The sequence below is a fragment of the Schistocerca gregaria genome, chromosome 7 (assembly GCF_023897955.1).
Source record: "Schistocerca gregaria isolate iqSchGreg1 chromosome 7, iqSchGreg1.2, whole genome shotgun sequence".
NCBI classification, from domain to species: domain Eukaryota; kingdom Metazoa; phylum Arthropoda; class Insecta; order Orthoptera; family Acrididae; genus Schistocerca; species Schistocerca gregaria.
Genome location: NC_064926.1, coordinates 62,363,481 through 62,386,912, shown reverse-complemented (window position 1 = coordinate 62,386,912; position 23,432 = coordinate 62,363,481).

Here is a 23,432-nt window from a genome sequence, read left to right as displayed (position 1 = left end):
GACCCCATTCCCTTGTATTCATGGACACTGTGGGAAGCACCGACGCCTGTTACCACTCCCATCCAGGACAACAGCAGCCACCCATCTGTACGGGTCTGATGTGAGATTAATAGCTACGAGTTAAGGTTCGCAGAAGTGCAGTGTGGTGAGTGACAGGTATCTGTCCGCTTTCTCATTGAGTAACTTATTATGGCAATGTTGAGCTGTAGGGACTTTCATGGTACATTAAAAGTGTCGTTTGTTAGACTGCAGGGAATATTAAAGAACTTTACTTGCAACCTGTGATATGTCTGTACAGTGATTTTTCTGGTCATCACTTGCAAATTCAGCTGACTGTAGCACATGTGGAAGGGTGTAAAGTGGCAGTTTGAATAAATGTTAATTTTGCACCTTACATGTGATTCTATACATTGTAACAAGCAGATTGATATGTAACAGAACATATTTCGGTGAAAGTGAGCAGATTTGCCTATCAAAATGTACTGTATGTAATGCTAAAATGTATGACACTCGATTCGATGGTATTAACACGCTGAACCCAAATCGTGCATGTCAATGAGCAAAAGGTGAAAAAAGCTGCTGGTAGGGACGCTCGACTTTGGAACGGACAGCGAAAGGCTTTCAGCAGGGTGTGAACTGTGGTGAGGGAGACAGCGAACGCACCAGTCAGTACATCGAGGGGCGCAAGTGATGGCCAACTGCTGCCCACGACGGAGAAATTCTCTAGAAAATTGCGTTAGGAAATTTCCAGATTGATGCAAACAAATCTGAAATGCAGTTAGAGAGAGAGTCACATTTTTCTGATCATGTGAAAGGCCCGTGGTGCACTCGTGATGTACGCGTGTAGCTTTTAAGCGTCAGAAGCGGGCATAAAACATACGATTGGCTGAAATAAACTCGGAAGGAGTAGAAATGGCTAGAATACGGATCAATTTGAAGGTACACTCTTTGCCATTGAAAGGAATGCTTCCATTGGTCTAAAAAGCCGTGACGCGAAGCACAAAAGGACACTTGTGAGGGACAGTTTGCAACGAAAGACAGAATACCGAAAACTTCCGGGACTCTCCTCTGAACCAGCGTCAAGTATAGAACAGGGTGCATCACGCTCTGCAAAATGCAAAAAGAGGAATTTTGTGTGGACACTGCGTTCACTTTGGCTGACATTCAGCTAGAAATTAGCTGAAGAGTCGTTGAGCTCCGATAGCAGAGAAATGAAACAGTTCTTGCGAGAACTGAGAGGGCGTTGAAATACACACGCTGCTCCATCTATGCTTGTGTATATCGGCATGTTTTCCAGGCTAGGAATGAGTGAATGTTTCCCGGCCTAACGAGAAACACAGGGCAATTACAGCTGATAAAATCGGTACGGATTTAATTAGCTTTTTACAGGATTTTCAGAGGGCGAGGGCAGCCATAGAGCTCAGAGCACACAGCAGCTAACGGCAAATGCCACTGGTAGAGGCGTAAAAATATTGGATCACCAGCTTGCGTCCACTGTGAACATGCGCAACCTTGAGTAATCTTTTGCATGTCTAGTCGCAGAAATCAACCATCCTCCATAGACTCGATAGTTATCCGACATAGTACCGAACTTATGACCTGGAACCAGAGGATTGACCAACTCAGACAGTGCTTCACTCTCTGTATGCAAGAAAAAACTTATCGAGAACCTTCTATTTAAATCTGATTTTGCTGTGTTCAGTGTTATTTCGGCTAATCAGGACGTAATACGTCATCTTGACAATTGTCCCGAAATTGTCATGTCACACTCTATGTAGCCCAGTGTGCTCCATTGACAATAATACGGTAAATAAACCAATTTTATACAGGTAAACATAAATGTGCTTTGTCGTAGAATAAGGGTCCACCCCTACCCCATTAATTTATTGTAGTGACACTGACGCACTCACAGGATGTTCTTACTGACTGACGAAGGTGAAAAGAAGTGGACTGCGAGAAGGGTTGGTTACAAAGCATACTGGTACACAAAATATCATTAGGCTATGATAGAGCGTAAAGATGAAGTACAGCTCAATTCCTCTTTCTTGCCAATTCTGTGTGCAGTTTCCTTCTTTCCTGGTACTATGGCAGACGGAGTTTACAGAAATGCCAGAAACACAGGCAGCGACTCTGAACGAAATGGTGGGGTAGATAGTAGGGGTGTTACATACTACATTGCAGCAGATGCAAGACACTGAAGTATTGCGCAGGAGATACAGCAGTGGGAAGCCGTTGGGGACCAAAGACTCCTTGAGTCACGAGAAAATAAAACCTTATCGAGGGTACCTGCCCATTCCATCGATCTCGCAGAAGCTAATCTCATAGCGCCATTTTTGTGGAAAGCAACCGAGGATTTATCTATTTCTTTTTATTAGTTCTGTAAATGCTGCCGCCAAATCGGGGAAATTGTTAGAAGAAAGGTCCCTGAATGTGGCTAGATTAAGGTTAGCGGATAACTTGAAAACATACATTATGTGCCATAATAAGGGTCAAATGCTTGAAGGACTGGCTGACGGTCTAATACAGCGTTATAGGAAGCAGAACAATACGAAGTTCTTAGGGAAAAACTCAATGCAGAAACACCGCGAATCAGTGGAACCCTTCTCTGACAGGGTTAGGAAACTGTACTCGTAAACGCATGAACTAACGAAGAATGCAGAGGCCAATAGAGTGATTCTGCATGAGACGAGGAATAGGGGCTCTGGATGTGTTTGTAAGAGGTATTTCTGATGATATGTAAGAGGGACTCAAAACAGAGCACACAAATGACTTATACACTGCCATTAAATTGCTACGCAGTCGTAGGAGGTCGCGCCTTTGCTACACAAGGACAGTGATCGCGATGTTTTTTTCTTCTCAAGTGAAGTGTTTTAGATGTGGGCGCACGGGATAGATCGGGAAACAATGTCATCATTCCGAATGTTAAAAATGTAAGGACCATAAAGCGCTTGATTGTCGGAAGAAAGCGCGAGACAATCTACGATCTTTAAACGGGATGAGGGGTGACTCATCCGTCGGACGGCATCCCAGCAGAACACGAGACTTCAAAAAAATGTGTGTGAATTCCTAAGGGACCAAACTGCTGAGGGCATCGGTCCCTAGACTTACATTCTACTTAAACTAACTTAAAGAACCAAGAACAACACACAGACACACCCATGCCTGGGGGAGGACTCGAACCTCCGGCGGGAGGGGCCGCGCAATCAGTGACACGGCGCCTCAAACCGTGCGGTCACTCTACGCGCCACACAAGACTGCAGATACGTATGAACAGACGAAGTGTTGTTTTGCAGGGGAAGTAAATGATATGAAACGTATATTTCTGACGCGCCTAGCGGCTCAGTTTCTCTTGGATCGCTTGAGCAGAAAGAGACTGCGATCGTGCACGTTACAGGTTATGCGAAGCAGGTGACAATGGCGCGAAGTCATTGGGAACAACGCTGTTCAGTTTTAACGTGGAAAACAAGTGTTTTCGAGAGCAGGTGGAAGTTTTGGCGCGTGTTCATGATGGGTATTGTGCGATTCTGGGACTCGACCATCTTGCTAAAATTGGCGTTTTGCTGCCTACAATTGGACTTGGTGGGACATTGTTTCTGCTAGGGGCAACAGCTACAAGTCTTACACTGTCGCAAGGTTCATGGATCATGGAGGTGGTACTAATAAACTGCGGACACAGGCACTAAAGATCAGTTCAAGATTAATTTGCGCTGTACGATACTGAATGGTGCAGGGAAGTTGATCTGGGTGAGTATAGAAATGGACCTCCATAAGGATTTATTCTATGCTGTAAAGCAATTGGAAACTAGTGAGGAATTGGATGAGCCACACTGTTTTGTGCACAGAAATGTAGTATTCGTCAGTTGTCATCAATCTTGATAATTTTGGCAGGGATGAAAAAGGGTGAGGAAGATGACATAAGTAGATCAAGTGAGGACCTCTGCGGCAAGCAAACCGTGAATGCAATTTCATAACGTCAGGAAGTGAAACGTTTACAGGGAATTTATTGAGGAGCAATGGAAGCTTTGTTACTGGATTTGTATAGTCCCAGTAGTCTTTTACCAGCAACGTTACTTACGCATCACAGAACACCAACAGAGGACACTGTTCCAGCGTACAAGAACCTACATCGAGTTTCGAAGTGTATTCAACCGATAATAGAAGAATTTATCAAGCAGCAGCTAGCTTACGGCATTATCTCGTATAGTAACTAGCTCCTCACCACTGCATCCCTCCCCGCTCTCTCTTGACGACTGTAGGAGTCTAGGACCGGACTCTTATAAAAAAATCACATGGGCTCAGTCACAGGTAAAGCAAGTGGCAGACTTCGGTTCGTAGGTAGGATACTGCGAAAAGGCAGTCAGTCTACACCGAAGATTGCTTAAAAATATTCGTGCGTTACATAACAGAATATTGCTGACATGTATGAGCCGCATACCGAGTAGAATAAACGGAGGATGTTGAACGTACACAAAGAAGGGCTGCACGAATGGTAACACGTTTGTCTGAGTTGCTGGAGAGCGTCACAGAAATGCTGAAAAAAAAACTAAAGCAGAAGACGCTTGAAGATGGACGTCAATTGCCCCGTGGAAACCTACTTATGACGTATCATGAAAAAGTAAGTATGTGTACTATAGTTTCCTACGAATATCTCAGTTACGTCTCCTACAGAGTTTAAGCACTGATTCTTCCCATGATACATACGCAAAAAGAACTACAATAGTCCCGATACGATGCAAAATTAGAAGTGGCCTCACAGTGGACACATCTCACAGTGGACACATCTCACAGCATGAATGAGTTTACAACAAACACACGCATCTGAACACTATACCAAAGGTTGAAAATACCGTTGCAGTTGTAAGGTTCTTTTATGCAGAACACGGCCGGTTTCGGGGCTCTTCTACTCCCCTCATCAGGTGTTATAACTTCGTGCTGTGATCCTGAGCGCCGCGATGGACGAGTACAGGACGCCGTGTATTACCATCGAGCTCTCAGATGATGGGTTGAGAGCCCTGGAAATGTGGTTTGCGAGCTTGAGCGATGCAGATAGCCGTACCGTAGGTGAAACCATAACGGAGGGTCATCTGTTTAGAGGAAAGACAATCGTGTGGTCTCTGAAGAGGCGCAGCAGCCTTTTCAGTATTTGCAAGGGAACTGTCTGGATGCTTCACTGATCTGGTCCCGTAACATCAACCAAACGGCCTTGCTGTGCTGGTACTGTGAACGGCTGAAAACAACGACAAACTACAGTCGTTACATGGTGATGTTATCCTCTTGGGTAAAATATGCTGGGAGTAAAATAATTCCCAATCTGGATCTGAACACAACTTATTGCTTACGAACTGTAGGTTAAAACTGAACAAATTGCAAAAAGGAGTTGGACCTAGGTAATCTGAAAGAACCAGAAGTTGTTGACAATTAGGCAACATTAGGCAATGATTGACTAGAAGAGGGGAAAGAAATACAGTAGAAGACGGATGGGAAGCTATAAGAGATGAAACAGCGAAGGAAGGAGAGAATCAAATACGTAAAAAGACAAGACCTAATACAAATTCTTGGAAGACACAGGAGATATTGAATTAATTGGTGAATGGATAAAATATAAAAATGCAGCAAATGAAGAAGGTGAGAGGAAATACAAACCTCTAAAAATGAGATTAATAGGAAGTGCAAAATGGCTCCGCAAGAATGGCTAGGGAACAATCTAAGCATTATGGAGCACATATCACTAGGCAAAAGACAGATAACTCCCAGGTGAAAATTAAAGAGCCCTTTGGAGAAAAGAGAAGCAGCTGTATGAATATCAAAAACTCAGATGGAAAACCATTCCTTAGAAAAGAAGGGAAAGTTGAAAAATGAAAGGTCTGCATAGAGGGCTTATACAAGAGAGATTAAAGATGAAGATGTGATGGGAGGCATGATACTGCGAGAAGAATCTGATAGAGCAGTGCAAGATCGAAGTCGACACAAGGGCCCAGATGTAGTCGATATTCCGTCAGAAATACTGATAGGTCAGTCAAGACGAAAGTCTTCCACCTGGTGTGCAAGATGTGTGAGACAGGTGAAATACCCTCAGACTTCAAGAAGACTACAATAATTCCAATTCCAAAGAACTTATTGGTGAATTATCAGTTTAATAAATCATAGTTGGGAAGTACTAACAGGAATTCCTTACAGAAGAATGGAAAAACTGGTAGAAGATCAGTTTGTATTACGGATAAATAGAGGAACACACGAGGAAATACTGACCCTACGAGTTGTCTTAGAAGAAGGTTAAGAAATGGCAAACCTATTTGTTGACTAAGAGAGAGATTTTGACAATGTTGACTGAGTACTTTTTGAAATTTTGAATATACAAGGGAGCGAAAGGGTATTTACAACTTGCACAGAAACCAGACGGTAATTATGAGAGTCGAGGGGCATAAAAAGTAAGCATTGGTTGGGAAGGGAGTGAGACAGTGTTCTACCCTAGCCTTGATGCTATTCAGTCTGTACATTGAGCAAGCAGTAAACGAAACAAAAGAAAAATTTGGGGCAGGAATTAAAATTCAGGGAGAAGAAATAAAAACTTTGAGGTTTACCGATCACATTGTAATTCTGCCATAGACGATAAAGGACTTGGAAAAGCAGTTGAACGGAATGGACAGTAACTTGAAAGGAGGATGTAAGATAAACATTGAGAGAAGAAAACAAGGATGCCCGAATGTAGTCGAATTAAATCAAATGATGGTGAGGGAATTATATTCGGAAACGAGATACTTAAAGCAGTAGATGACGTTTTATATTTTTGGGCAGCAAAATAATTGATGATGGCGGAAGTAGAGAGAATATAAAATGTAGAGCGGCCATGGCAAGAAAAGCGTTTCTGGAGAAGATCAATTTGCTTCAAGTGTTAGGAAGTCTTTTCTGAAGGTATTTGTATGGAGTGTAGCCATGTATGGAACTGAAACACGGACAATAAACGGTTTAGACTGGAAGATAATCGAAGCTTTTGAAATGTGGTGCCGCAGAAGGATACTGAAGATCAGCTAGGAAGATCACGTATCTAATGTGGAGGTACTGAACAGAATTGGTGAGAAAAGAAATTTGTGGCGGAATGTGACTAGAAGAAGGGGTGGTTGGTGGGACTCATTTTGGAACGTCAAGGGATCACACATGCAGTACTGGAGGGATGTGTGTGTGTGTGTGTGTGTGTGTGTGTGTGTGTGTGTGTGTGTGTGTGTGTGTGTGTGTGTGTGTTTTGGGATGTGGGGGGAAGAGGGGGAATCGCAGAGGGAGAAAAGAGATGAACACCAGAAATAAATTGAGAAGGAGGTAGGTTGCTGTAGTTACTCGGAGATGAAGATGCTTGCTCAGGGTTGAGTAACACGGAAAGGTGCATCAGACCAGTCTTCGGACTGAAGACCACAACAACAACAACAGACTGAAGAAAGACAAAAACCACGATCATAGCATTAGTAGATTCACAAAATGTCAACGAAAATGCACAAGCGTAGTCAACTTAATAATATTCATCAAAAAATGCAGTGTATAAGTGATCACCGAACACAATATGGTATTATTTTTCTTGACTGAAACATCTCATGGCAAACAACAACAAATATAGATTCAAAATTTGTAGAAAACCCGCCACATCAGATGTCATTATAAATTACACACTACGCCACACGAATCAACACAGGCTAGCAACCTTTAGATGAGCAGGCAACCATACAAATAAAATTCAAACTGAACTCACTACAAAATCCAAAGAACTAAACATTTAGAAACTATAGCCTACAACAATGCTGATAACACATCTATATACGACAAAATCTGATTTGTAACCTCTAATTTCTAGTTCATAATCAGTATGTATAAAGCAAGAATAAACCTGTTAAATGTAGTTCCAGTGAGAAGAAATGTAGTAGAAATGACATCTTGAATTCTAGTTTTATAGACTTTGTAAATAGCACATGTTTTTGTAGTAATGACTACGTATTACCTTTGTAATTATAAATGTTATTTAAATCAATGTAGAGACTTACTGTCACCAATGTGCCACATTTGGAAATGCGAGTGTTGACCAAAGAAAATCCGTTTCAATACGATATCTTTGAACATTAGTTTCAGTCAGTCTCTGTTTTGTCTACATATTGTAAAGCTTGTGGTTGTTGTTACCAGTGGCAAAATTTGTGTAGAGCTCTATAATCAACATACCTGGAAAAAATCTATGTTTTCACATTGTCATGTGTAACTAGGTCATATCCATGCTTGATAATAACTGTACGTAATGCCTCCAAGATGACCTTATCGTGCGAATAATTCCTGATACCTCGCTACATTCAGTGCTTACTCTGTCTTGCTGCAGCTACACAACGACCTCCAGAATGCTACAAACAATCACTAAAACTATGTAACAGTTGATGATGAGTCGCTAGGCGACTTTAAACGGGTCATGGTAAAATAAAAACTGAACTATCACAAAACGCGATTGATGGCATTTAGCGGTCCTACTGAAACACCGTGTCAAATCTTTTTCAAAATCAATAAATCGTAACAGGGAAACCCGATTTACCTAATCGTACAGATAAATGCGGGAGCCGACAGATGTTTATTTACTGGCACAATCAAAAAACGTTTCACGTAAAGTAACTGGTTTTACCGACATCGCCCATCTTCAGATTATGATGAGTGGCAGTCGCGAACTTTGATGTTTATTTTATTAATAATCTTGACTTCTAACCATCGCATGAGCATTACAATCGCGACTCAACAAATGAAAAATGGAAATCAGCCTGCGGCATTGTGGGCTGGGAGTCCCCCATTCAGGGAAGTTCTGCCGCCACATTGTGCGACTTGTGCGTCGGAGATGGGGATGAAATGATAATGAGGGCACCATAACACCCAGCCGCTGAGCGGAGAAAATCTTCTGCCCCTGCCGGGAATCGAACCCTGGCCCTTGGCGTGATATTCCGCCACGCTGACCACTCAGCTAATGGGGGCGGACACAACAAATGAAATCAGAAGCGTACGCGTCTGGAACGCACGCCCAGTGGCGATATGACCTATGCGTTTCGCGACACACTCATCCCGCACTCAGCTCGTTGCGACATGCAGCGAGCATACGAGCGTTCCGCCACATAACTGCAGCCGAAGCAGCGTTTAACGTTGATTATATCTCCTAGAGCACTAAGCGCCTGTAATACGTTAGCTGTTATGCATCAGGTTACGCTCTGTGCGCAAGATCATATATGACCTCCACTATGGCGCGGTATTTACGCGTAATTATGAGATCTGCACGATGCTGTCGCTGACCAACGAGGACGTCAGTGCCAACGCAGCCTCAACACTATTATGGTAGGCATTTAAGTGCGTTGAACTAACACCGTTTTTGGAAAAAATTAACTCGATTAACTTTTGTTTTTTCTACTGACCTACAGACGGACTATTTACACACCCAGCCCAGCACAGATTGCTACCGAAATAATGGAACAGCGCGTCGTCGTAGTTAGGACTGCGTCCTGTTGACGATAATGGGAACAAAATCAGTAGAGATTGTCTACCTTATGACCAACATCTACGTGACATATGTACACTAGAAGTCAAAAGCTTTTGGTCACACCTGATAAAAACTACACTGAAGCGCCAGAGAAACTGGTACAGGCATGCGTATTCAAATACAGAGATATGTGAACAGGCAGAACACGATGCTGCGGTCGACAACGCCTGCATAAGACAACAAGTATCTGGCGTAGTTGTTAGACTGATTACTGTTTGCTACAACGGCAGGTTATCAAGATTAATTTAGTTCGAAAGTGGTGTTACAGTCGGCGTATGAGCGATAGGACACAGCACCTCCGAGAAAGTCATGAAGTGAGGACTTTCCCGTACAACCATTTCACAAGTGTACCGTGAATACCAGGAATCTGCTAAAACATAAAATCACACATATCGCTGCGGCCACAAAAAATACCTGCAAGAACGGGACAAGATACGACTGAAGAGAATCGTTCAACGCGACAGAAGTGCAGCCCTTCCTCAAATGCTTTTGTGATATAGAAAGTCAGTGGCATTAAGAAAATGGTTCAAATGGCTCTGAGCACTATGGGACTTAACATCTGAGGTCATCAGTCCACTAGAACTTAGAAGTACTTAAATCTAACTAACCTAAGGACATCACACACATCCATGCCCGAGGCAGGATTCGAACCTGGGACCGGACTGAAACGTCTAGAACCGCTCGCCCACAGCGGCCGACAGGGGCATTAAGAATTCTTGGCACTGTGGAAACATTCCAGTCTTTATATTACGCAACAAGAGTTGTAGTAAATATATAATTTTTTAATAATAAACATCGACTATTTAAATTAATAAGAAAGGCGGAAAGTCTTTTAGAAAACAAAAATTGAAAAAAGTAACAAAAAACTGTAATCAGTAGATGCGAATTTGCTACCTTTCTCTTTTTGTCTTTAAATTTACAACGCTATCAGCTACGCTATGGCCTGAAGCTGGCTGCAGCATCTCAATTACATGGTATATACAATATAACGGCTGTATCTACAAACGTCATTATTTGATACTTAATTGTGACAATTCGTACCCACAACGGCGCGCTTTTGGTACACCACCACTGTACCGTACTTTCGTAACATAAGAATTGTGCCACTAAAACCATCAAGTACGGGAAGCCTTTAACTACTGGTATTTCGTTTCCCGTCATTTTGTTGTAATGATTCGTACCTAGCACAACACATTTTCGAGAGATCCTCAATTTGCTGATGCTTAAAAATGGTTTATATTCATATCACATACTCTATCATAATTCGCACATGATTTCGTGAACTCCAGTAGCATGTAGTTTTCGTCAACTGTGTCTTTCGTTGTGCGAAGAACATCTTTTATTTTGTTGCTGCTTCGCAAAATTGGTTTGACGCCTGCTCGATGGAGAATTTTGCCCACCGGTTCAGTGACACCTTAAACATATGGTAATAAAGCAATGTTTTGTGCTTGCTTTTGCTATCCTCTATTGCCTTCATTCTTTGTCGTCATAGTTTTATCTATTACTTTCGTTCCACAACTGTTGGCACAAAAAATGGACTTGAGGTTTTGCAGTTCACCCTTTAGATGTTAGAGCTCTGTTGGTTAAAGGCGATATTGGGAAGAGGCATGCAGGTGACTCTCAGTACAGGTTGGCTTATTATGTTATCTATGGCCCAGTTTACCATCAGGCTTTCTATAAACTTCCACGTCGAGCAAAGGCAGCACCCGAGTCTATTCCATCTCCATAGTAAATTGGGTTCTGCGTACTGCTGGTTGAGGTGCTGGTGGAAATTTCGTAGCTCTTCCTCTCGATGTGGCCAGATAATGAAAGTATTTTCAAGATATCGGAGCCAATATCCTGGGCGTAATGGTGTAGACAGGAGCGCTGTTACTTTAAATTCTTCCATAAAGACGTCTGCTGCAATAGGCGAAAAATTGCTACTCCACCTTTTTTTTCATAAAATTCCCCTTTCCACCTGAAATAGGTGGTCAGTCCATACAATACGGCGTCTTTTATGTCCTACTTCTGACATTAAACAGATGTCGCATCTCACTGGGCACGTTCATCTCCACGAGGCAGAAGGCTGACATGCCAGATTCTTGCTTTCGCTCTTCGCAACGTAGTGGAAAGTGTAGTTCCACGCTGCGATGCCTCGAGCTCATCGTCGACTTACATGTTCCAAGTTCCGTGAGAGAACGGCTTAAGATGCATTTATACTCGCTGCTCGCAGGCATGGCCAGAAGACGATTATTTAGAGCCACAGAGTATTGGCGGCTTGCTACGATCTTCGTCAATCAACGATATCCAGCTGGTTTGCGTTTCGCGCTGTGATCATCGCCGCATGCCCTGAAACTCGGGACGTTGCTGGTTACTTCAAGGTCACTCCGTCAGTGTCGCATTTCACTGTTCCTCGTTGCGCGGTTTCTCGCACAGTCTACAAAATCAGGCTGCTCCAACCGAGCTCCAGGGAGCCGGAGCGCTCCGGAGCGCTCACTGCGGCAGCTCGGAGCCCGGGGGGAGGGGAAAAGCGAACTTAACTGCCCCCTGGCCGCATGCACCCGCAACTGACGCAATAAACCTTGTTCAATGACAGCTATGACTAGCCGCGGGAGCCCTGTGCCTCTATTGGAGGATACCTTTCTATTCCTTGAGAGAGATGGTCGTTCGCAGTGTCTTGTATCTAATAAATTATTTAATTCTGCGAAGAGGTACAATGTACAACGACATTATACACGTCTTCACACAGCACACTACGATCAGGCAGAAGGTGTTGAACGCAGAGAACTGGTAGCCAGGCCTAAGAACGACAAACCACGAGACGTAAGTTTAAAAACGGTTTCTCAATACGGAGAATATCAAAACATGCAACATACACTCCTGGAAATGGAAAAAAGAACACATTGACACCGATGTGTCAGACCCACCATACTTACTCCGGACACTGCGAGAGGGCTGTACAAGCAATGATCACACGCACGGCACAGCGGACACACCAGGAACCGCGGTGTTGGCCGTCGAATGGCGCTAGCTGCGCAGCATTTGTGCACCGCCGCCGTCAGTGTCAGCCAGTTTGCCGTGGCATACGGAGCTCCAGCGCAGTCTTTAACACTGGTAGCATGCCGCGACAGCGTGGACGTGAACAATATGTGCAGTTGACGGACTTTGAGCGAGGGCGTATAGTGGGCATGCGGGAGGCCGGGTGGACGTACCGCCGAATTTCTCAACACGTGGGGCGTGAGGTCTCCACAGTACATCGATGTTGTCGCCAGTGGTCGGCGGAAGGTGCACGTGCCCGTCGACCTGGGACCGGACCGCAGCGACGAACGGATGCACGCCAAGACCTTAGGATCCTACGCAGTGCCGTAGGGGACCGCACCGCCACTTCCCAGCAAATTAGGGACACTGTTGCTCCTGGGGTATCGGCGAGGACCATTCGCAACCGTCTCCATGAAGCTGGGCTACGGTCCCGCACACCGTTAGGCCGTCTTCCGCTCACGCCCCAACATCGTGCAGCCCGCCTCCAGTGGTGTCGCGACAGGCGTGAATGGAGGGACGAATGGAGACGTGTCGTCTTCAGCAATGATAGTCGCTTCTGCCTTGGTGCCAATGATGGTCGTATGCGTGTTTGGCGCCGTGCAGGTGAGCGCCACAATCAGGACTGCATACGACCATGCACACAGGGCCAACACCCGGCATCATGGCGTGGGGAGCGATCTCCTACACTGGCCGTACACCTCTGGTGATCGTCGAGGGGACACTGAATAGTGCACGGTGCATCCAAACCGTCATCGAACCCATCGTTCTACCATTCCTAGACCGGCAAGGTAACTTGCTGTTCCAACAGGACAATGCACGTCCGCATGTATCCCGTGCCACCCAACGTGCTCTAGAAGGTGTAAGTCAACTACCCTGGCCAGCAAGATCTCCGGATCTGTCCCCCATTGAGCATGTTTGGGACTGGATGAAGCGTCGTCTCACGCGGTCTGCACGTCCAGCACGAACGCTGGTCCAACTGAGGCGCCAGGTGGAAATGGCATGGCAAGCCGTTCCACAGGACTACATCCAGCATCTCTACGATCGTCTCCATGGGAGAATAGCAGCCTGCATTGCTGCGAAAGGTGGATATACACTGTACTAGTGCCGACATTGTGCATGCTCTGTTGCCTGTGTCTATGTGCCTGTGGTTCTGTCAGTGTGATCATGTGATATATCTGACCCCAGGAATATGTCAATAAAGTTTCCCCTTCCTGGGACAATGAATTCACGGTGTTCTTATTTCAATTTCCAGGAGTGTAGTTTGTGTTCTGTAACGCGTTTGTAATTTTCATGTGAATGAGAGCGGAGAAAACACTACTGAATCTGCAATTCGAGAAAGCTACAGGATCGCTCACATGGTTGCGACAAGTGGAAAGCCGTTTTCGGTGGGACCACTCGTAAAATGGTGCATGGTAGCAGTTACAGAATGTTTGCTTCCAAGGGAGGTGCAGGCAATTGAAGGGGTTTGCCTGTCGAAGCAAATAATGTCTCGTCGAATCCTGGACATGGCAGCGGATTTAGAGACACAGCTCAGGAAAAAGGAGGAGAGCTTTGTTGCATTTTCGCTAGCGTTTGACGAAAGCACCGGCATATCGGACTGTGCTCAGCTTGCAGTCTTTGTGCGTGGTGTCGACATGGAACTGCAACTACCTCAAGAACTCTTGGCTGTGGTACCACTCGATTACTCCGCAACAGGACGTGACATTTTTGAAGCTGTTTGTGAATCAGTGGACAATTTGAATTTGCCATGGGATAAGCTCCATTCTGTAGCGACAGACGGTGCACCACAAATGATCGGACGTCACCAAGGTTTTGCTTCTCGTTTGAAAAATAAACTCAGGGACGAATTCGGGAAAGACATTTGGACTCTTCATTGTTTTATTCAGCAAGAGGCACTGAGTGCGGAAACAGTAGGGCTCGGTGGCGTAATGAAAGATGTCGTGGAATGTGTGAATTTTGTGTGGCGTCACGGTATGAATCATCGCCAATTCAAAGGATTCCTGAAAGATACGGAAGCGTAGTATGGGGATATACCTTACCACAGTACAGTTAGTTGGCTGAGTCGGGGAAAAGCTTTTGATTTTTTTCTTTGCCATTCGTTAGGAAATATCCCTTTTTCTCGAAATGAAAGGGGAAAAAATGCGTTGTCTGAAAAATATTAAATGGATATCAGACTTGGCGTTCCTAGCTGACATAACTATGCATCTGAATAATTTAAATCTGTCACTGCAGGGCAAAGGGCAGCTAACCATTGACTTGCACGTCCAAATCAAAGCGTTCATGAAAAAGTTACGTTTACTTGAAAGGCAGATGAGTAATGGACATTTAACGTTTTTCAGTCGTCTTGCTTCTTTAAAAATACCTAAAGGTACTACTTTCGGCGATTACCAAGCAAAGTTAAAGCAGCTCATCACGTCGTTTGAAACACGATTCCGAAACCTCATTAGCTTGGAAATGGAACTTAAGGTGTTCAGCACTCCTTTTTCAGTTTCCCCCGATGACTCGTCATCGTCACTTCAACTGGAGATTATTGATTTGCAAAATTCAACTTTGCTGAAAGAGCGGTACTACAACACGTTGGATTTGTCACGATGGTATCGTTCATTACAGCGAAAAACATTTCCCAAGCTTCACAACAATGGCGTTCAGATCATGTGCATGTTTAGATCTACGTATTGTTGTGAGCAGCTTTTCTCAGTAATGAAAAGAGTAAAAAGTAAGGAACGATCGTTTCTTCAGAATGCAACAATGAAGGCCATCCTCCGCATTAACGCTGCGAACACTTTGACGACTGATATTTCCGATCTTGTAATGAAAAGAGAGGCCCAATAAATTTGATATGCAATTTCTTGTAAAACAGTTGTTTCTTATTTATTTCCTGGACATGTGTATTTCCTGGTGTAGCATGTGACCACGTCTGTATGAGGTTGTCGATCTTATAAGACGCAGCTCGCACATCAAAACGCTTGCCCTGCCGCCTGCCTCAGCCAGCCGTGCCACGTGCCGGCGCGCCGGCCCACTTGACTGGTCACAGCGGCGACACGGCTCCCTGGCGCATGGAGCGCTCCGCGGCTCATAACGGAGCCGACGAGCTGGAACAGCCTGTAGGGTCTACATCTACTTCTAAATCTCCGTACAAAACTACATCCATTCTCTGCAAGCTACCGTGGCAGGAGGTTCCTTTAGTACCATATTTAAGGAACAGAGTGCAGGACAAATGACTTCGTAAACACCAACGTCCAAACTTTAATTAAAGTAATCTTATCATCGCGATTACTGCAGGGTCGATACTTAGGGGGCTTTATCACAATCCTTAGTTGTTCACTTTTTTGCTCGTACTTGAGAAGTTGTAAGCACTCTTTCGAGAGGGATGCGTCTAATTTCATACGTCTTCCAGCTTAAATCTCTGCATTTCTTTGATACTCTCTCATGACCAAACAAACATGTGACCATTGGTGGTGCCTTGTATACTTTCAGTGTCTGCCAGACACCCTATTTATCTGTCATACGTTACATTTATTTATTTATGTCGAGAGTCAGCTGGCAATCTCTGCGCTGGTCCTTACGGCAAGAAAGGAAGAATGAATTGATTGTTGGTGTTAATAACGATCATCCTCCTCTACCTCCTCTGCATTACTGCAGATGGCGTGTCACTGAGCACATTTGTTCTGTGCATGCAGTACACGAGAGGCGCCTAGTTGTTTTCACTGCACTGTGTGGAATACGAAGGTTCTGTTATAGTTCGCTAACCTGCTGTCTTCAAGTTGATGTCCCCAGCGCAGAAAACAGCACGCAGGTCGTAGGTTCTGTATCTTGAGGCTGAAACTTACTTATAGCGAGGTTCTGTTCTGAAATAATGTATCACTTCTTTGGGATGCCACTCGCGTATTTTATTATAGCCACACGAGAAGACTACATCATCTTAACACAACACCTTCTGATACAGCAAAGTACATGATCAAACACAATGTTTGCGAAAATGTATCTTTACACTATTTGTGGCACGTGTCTGTGCCTCATGACTACCGGAGTGAATCTTTTAACACTGAATACTGACAAACACATCCTGCGACAGACAACATGTCTGTTCTTCTCGACTGCCTAATCCAGAGTGGCGAACAGGAACTTAAATAAAAATTGGAAACACATCCTACGACAGATAACATGTCTGCTCTTCTCGGCTGCCTAATCCAGAGTGGCGAACAGCCCCGAAACACTTCGCGCGCCATACCAGAAAAGGCGGAACCCGAACGCTTCCGAAGTGCTTTGTGTGCAATTTCGTCAGTCTTTCGTTTTTGACTTAAATTGTTTTTAATAATTCTAAAATGGCTGATTGATAGATGTTGAGATATATTTATATTAAAAAGTGGTGTCATTCCAATGAGTAGTTTAAGTAATAATATAACGTTTTGACGCCCTTGCTCCGAACACATCAGCCAATCACAGAGCACTAGCATTATTCAGACGGTCTTTCTCACGGGAATTGTACCGAACCTAACATCTGTCACAGGTACCGCACACCACATTTCGCAATCTACATACTTCTTGCACCTCCACTGCTCTGGGAACAGCTTCTTGGAGCCTGCTGGCTGACTAAGCCAGAAATATTACATCCTTTCCAGGTCTTCCTGCACGTCGTTACAATTTTCTGGCTCTGTGACGTTTCTGTATCGAACGGCATCATTCGCTAACAACGTTATGGTGCGTCCAGTGTTATCCGCCACGTCATTTACATATGCTGTGAACAGTAATGGTCCAATAGCATTTCTTTAGCCGAAGTTACTTTTACGTCTGAAGATTTCTGTTCGTTTAGAATGACATGCTGCGTTCTGTTTACTAGAAACACTTAAGTCACGCAGGTGGTCTCATATTCTATAAGCTGTTTTCTTGTTCTTTTGGCAGCAGCGTGAAACTGCATCGATCGTCTTCAAGAAGTCAAGGACTACGGCATCAACCTGGGCGCCGGTCTCTACTGTTTTCTACGCCTCGCACACGAGCAGAGTGAGTTGGGTTTCAAACGATAGTTGCTTGCGGAAACAATGTTGATTCATACATAGGAGATTTCAGTGATGCCGAAAGTTCTTAATACTTTACCATAAAACGTGTTGCAGAATTCTGTAACGAATTGACACGTCTTCTCCCGAAATATGCGGTACATATTCTTCAATTAATTACAGAATTATGTCGCCCTTCTAGAACTGATTCTCTGTGATTCGACTACACCGCAGTGTTTACATTGGCGAGTGTGATGGGAAATACTGTGATTTTAACAGTCCCTATATCCGATGGCTGTTTTTTGTTCATGAGAAACGTAAATTGCAGGCTTATATCATTAATGTCGAGATGCAACAGGATTCTCGAACATATATATCGTTCAAGCACTATGAATTACCTCGAAGAGAACGCTCTATTGATACACAGTCAACACAGATTTAGAAAATGTAGTTCTTGTGAAACACAACTAGCTCTTTTCTCACAGGAAGTATTGAGTGCTACTGACAAGGGATTTCATATTGATTCTGTATTTCTAGATTTCCATAATGCTCTTGAGACTGTACCACAAAAGCGGTTTGTAGTCAAATTGCGCACTTATGGAATATCGTCTCGTCTATGTGATTTCCTGTAACAGATGTCATGGTTTGTAGTAACTGACGAAAAGCCATCGAGTCAAACAGAAGTGATTTCTGGCGTTCCCCAAAATACTGTTATAAGCCCTCTTCTGTTGCTTATCAATTTAGGAGACAATCACAGGAGCCATCTTAGGTTGTTTACAGAAGAAGCTGCCGTTTATCGTCTCGTAGTCATCAGAAGGTCAAAACAAATTGCAAAATGATTTAGAAAAGATATTTGTATAGTGTGAAAATTTGGAACTCGACCCTAAATAATGAAAAATCTGGAGTTATTTACTTGAGTGACAAAAGGAATCCATTAAACTCCGGTTGCACAATAAATCAGTCAGACCTAAAGGCCGTAAATTCAACAAATTACCTACGAATTACGAATACGAACAACTTAACTTGGAAATAACACATAGAAAATGTTGTAGGGGAGGTAAACCAAAGACTGAACCTTATTGGCAGAACACTGAAATGATACAGGATTTGGGATGGACATCATTAAAACAAAGGCTTTTTTCGTTGCGGAGGAATCTTCTCACGTAATTCCAATCACCAACTTTCTCCTCTGAATGAGAAAATATTTTGTTGACGCCGACCTACATGGGGAGAAACGATCAGCACGTGAGGGCAATCAGAGCTCTTACGGAAGGATATAGGCGTTGGTTCTTCACGCGCGCTGTTCGAGACTGGATTAATAGAGAATTATTGTGAAGGTGCTACGATGAACCCTCTCCCAGGCACTTGTGATTTTCAGAGTATACCTGTAGATGTAGATGTACCTTCGTGTGGCGGTGGTTTCTGGACTGTCCTGCGATCAATGCGAATGCAAACTCTCACAGAACAAACACGAACAGGGACAACAATATCTTTTGCGTAGCTTGTTCGTACAGCCGTTACCCTGCTGCAGAAACGCTGGTTCCAGTACCGAGCACAAAGCACACATGTTGCCGTAGATCGGGCCGACATCGTCTCCAATTCCTAAAAGGCAGCCCCTACTAAGCTGAACATCTTAATCACAACAGCAGATAACCAGTCAACGCTGGACAAAGAAAACCTGAGACCACATGCAGAATGGTCAAGCTATGTTTTAGATATATTCTTCTATACATCCCCTATGGACCTAAATGTGTTAATCGGAAAGAGGAAATACCATTTTCTGCACTAGGACAGAGTAAGCAGTGTGAATTTCAAGGTTCAAAATAAATACTCTCAGAGTTAGAGCCGGCCAATGTGGCCAAGCGGTTCTAGGCGCTACACTCTGGAACCGTGTGACCACTACGGTAGCAGGTTCGAATCTTGTCTCGGGATGTATGTGTGTTATGTCCTTAGGTTAGTTAGGTTTAAGTAGTTCTAAGTTCAAGGGGACTGATGACCTCAGAAGTTAAGTCTCATAGTGCTAAGAGCCATTTACGAGTTAAAAGATTCTGAAACTTCTCGCGTATTTTCCATAAACTAATTGAATATGCTTACCTTTTAGGTATCAGAGCAATAAACTAAGTGAATATCTGTCAATAATTTGAGATGAAATAGTGTGATGACAATTACACACCACGAGACTGAATGGCACCTGATCCCGCTGCGGTCACGTGACGCGGTAAGGAAAGTATACAGGGTGATTCACGAAGATATGTAAATATTTTGATATGTTATTCTACAAGTAAAGTTAAAGAAAAAAGTTCATGTAAACATAGGTCCGCAAATGTTTAGTTACGGAGTTACGGTTAATAAAAGATTATGCCAGAAATTTAGGAATTTCGCTAATATGAAGCCATCGCAAAACTGTAAGAGGTTAAAGCAAAACACGATGTCCATTTATTTTGTACTTATTGGTCTCGTGAATCTAATAAACCATGTCAAGACGTATATCTGCAGTAATTTTCCAGAACATCCAGAGAAGAAAAGATTATTATAAAAGCAAATTTGTTTACTTTCCATTAAGAATGTAGAAACGTTTATGTTATTGTTGGCAACCGTTAGTGAGTTGTTTCAGTCGTTTCCTAACCTCGAAAAGAGTTAGTTTTCTGTATTGTTCAGTGAAAGAAATTAATAACAACATTATTTTTAAGAGAAACCGCATAGTAACTGTTGTAGTTTGTAGATTATTTATGAAATAGGGATGCCTTTCAAATTTACGACAGAGGATATGGTGTTGATTATGGCAAATGTGATGGTAATGCTACGGCTGCAGTTAACAAATATCGAGAACGTTTTCCAACTCGGAGGATTCCGAATGGACGAATCATTAGTGGAGTATTTTCAATGAATATATCATAATCAGTACGAGCGCTCGATACATGAAGACGATGATGAGTATATTATGGATGCTGTTCAATGCAGCCTAGGTACCAGTACACGACATATCTCTCAACGATTACTCATTCCACAGTCTAAGGTGTGGCGTACATTGATGTACAATTATCTGTATCCTTACCATAAACAAAAAGTGCATCATTTACACTCGCGAGATCCTGTCCTTCGCTTGGAGTTGTGCAACTGGTTAAATACTAACGGTAGTTACACAGATACGTTTTATTTAGTGACGAGGCACAGTTTACTGGAGAGCACGCATGGTCTGAAGCAAACCCACATGCACCAGGGCAGTGAAATTTCCAGCAGCGATTTAACGTAAATATGTGGTGTGGAGTAATCAACACACACTTTATTGGACCATTCACTTTCCCAGGACGTCTAACTGACGAGACGCCTTACAATTCCTTCAAAAAGAAATGCCACGCTTGCATGAAGATGTTCCACTTGTTACGCAATTGCAAGTGTACACTCCTGGAAATGGAAAAAAGAACACATTGACACCGGTGTGTCAGACCCACCATACTTGCTCCGGACACTGCGAGAGGGCTGTACAAGCAATGATCACACGCACGGCACAGCGGACACACCAGGAACCGCGGTGTTGGTCGTCGAATGGCGCTAGCTGCGCAGCATTTGTGCACCGCCGCCGTCAGTGTCAGCCAGTTTGCCGTGGCATACGGAGCTCCATCGCAGTCTTTAACACTGGTAGCATGCCGCGACAGCGTGGACGTGAACCGTATGTGCAGTTGACGGACTTTGAGCGAGGGCGTGTAGTGGGCATGCGGGAGGCCGGGTGGACGTACCGCCGAATTGCTCAACACGTGGGGCGTGAGGTCTCCACAGTACATCGATGTTGTCGCCAGTGGTCGGCGGAAGGCGCACGTGCCCGTCGACCTGGGACCGGACCGCAGCGACGCACGGATGCACGCCAAGACCGTAGGATCCTACGCAGTGCCGTAGGGGACCGCACCGCCACTTCCCAGCAAATTAGGGACACTGTTGCTCCTGGGGTATCGGCGAGGACCATTCGCAACCGTCTCCATGAAGCTGGGCTACGGTCCCGCACACCGTTAGGCCGTCTTCTACTTACGCCCCAACATCGTGCAGCCCGCCTCCAGTGGTGTCGCGACAGGCGTGAATGGAGGGACAAATGGAGACGTGTCGTCTTCAGCGATGAGAGTCGCTTCTGCCTTGGTGCCAATGATGGTCGTATGCGTGTTTGGCGCCGTGCAGGTGAGCGCCACAATCAGGACTGCATACGACCATGCACACAGGGCCAACACCCTGCATCATGTTGTGGGGAGCGATCTCCTACACTGGCCGTACACCTCTGGTGATCGTCGAGGGGACACTGAATAGTGCACGGTACATCCAAACCGTCATCGAACCCATCGTTCTACCATTCCTAGACCGGCAAGGGAACTTGCTGTTCCAACAGGACAATGCACGTCCGCATGTATCCCGTGCCACCCAATGTGCTCTAGAAGGTGTAAGTCAACTACCCTGGCCAGCAAGATCTCCGGATCTGTCCCCCATTGAGCATGTTTGGGACTGGATGAAGCGTCGTCTCACGCGGTGTGCACGTCCAGCACGAACGCTGGTCCAACTGAGGCGCCAGGTGGAAATGGCATGGCAAGCCGTTCCACAGAACTACATCCAGCATCTCTACGATCGTCTCCATGGGAGAATAGCAGCCTGCATTGCTGCGAAAGGTGGATATACACTGTACTAGTGCCGCCATTGTGCATGGTCTGTTGCCTGTGTCTATGTGCCTGTGGTTCTGTCAGTGTGATCATGTGATGTATCTGACCCCAGGAATGTGTCAATAAAGTTTCCCCTTCCTGGGACAATGAATTCACGGTGTTCTTATTTCAATTTCCAGGAGTGTATTTTCAACATGCCGGCGCGGCTCCACATTTCACCAACGCCATTACTACACATTCAAATGAACATTTTCCCCAGAAATGGCTTGGTCGCGGTGGTACACATCTATGGCCACCCAGATCGCCCGATTTAACATCAATTGACTTTTTTGTATGGAGATGGATGAACGACATAGTTTATGAGGTCAAAGTCAATACACGTGAGGCATTACTTACTCGCTTTGTGAACGCAATAGACGAAATCAAGAACAACCCCGTGAAACTGGAACGAGCAACAAAATCTGTTGATACACGTGCAGCTAAATGCACTGAACTCGGTGGAGACATTTTTGAACATTTATTGTGAATGTATTGTGAAACTGTATGTACACTGCACAACTTCCTTAACACGGAGCTTTGTTTTTTTTCGGTTTAACATGAATTCACGTGTGCTATGGTATTAATAAAAGGAAATTATTTGCCACATTCATACAATTTCAGTTAACGTTATTGCCATCATTTTTCCAAAATTAAATTATCTACAACTTCTGTTGACAACTCTGTGCAATTGTCTGGCATTTAAAAAAACAAATTGGGCCAAGTAGTTAATAAATTAAAAATTTTACGAAATTACTTCTTTGCTTCTCTGGATGTTCTGGAAAACTCCTGCAGATACACGCCTGGGACATGTTTTACTAGGTTTATGAGACCAATCACAACAAAATAAATGGAAATTGTGCTTTATTTTAACATCGTACAGTTTTGCGATAGCTTCATATTAGCGAAGTTGCTAAATTTCAGAAAAAATCTTTGATTATCCGTAACTCCGTAACTAAACATTTGCGGACCTATGTATATATGAACTTTTTTCTATAGTTTTACTCGTAGAATAACATATTAAAATATTTGCATATCTTCGTGAATCACACTGTATAAGCGGAGCAGAGGGTTCCGAAAATAAGGGAAATCCAGTGACATAAGGGACTTTGGCGGTGGGCAGGTAGTTATGGCCGTACACTTGGGAATGAGCATCTCAGCAACGGCGAAGCTGGCCATCTCAATGTGTGCTGCTGTCGTTAGCAT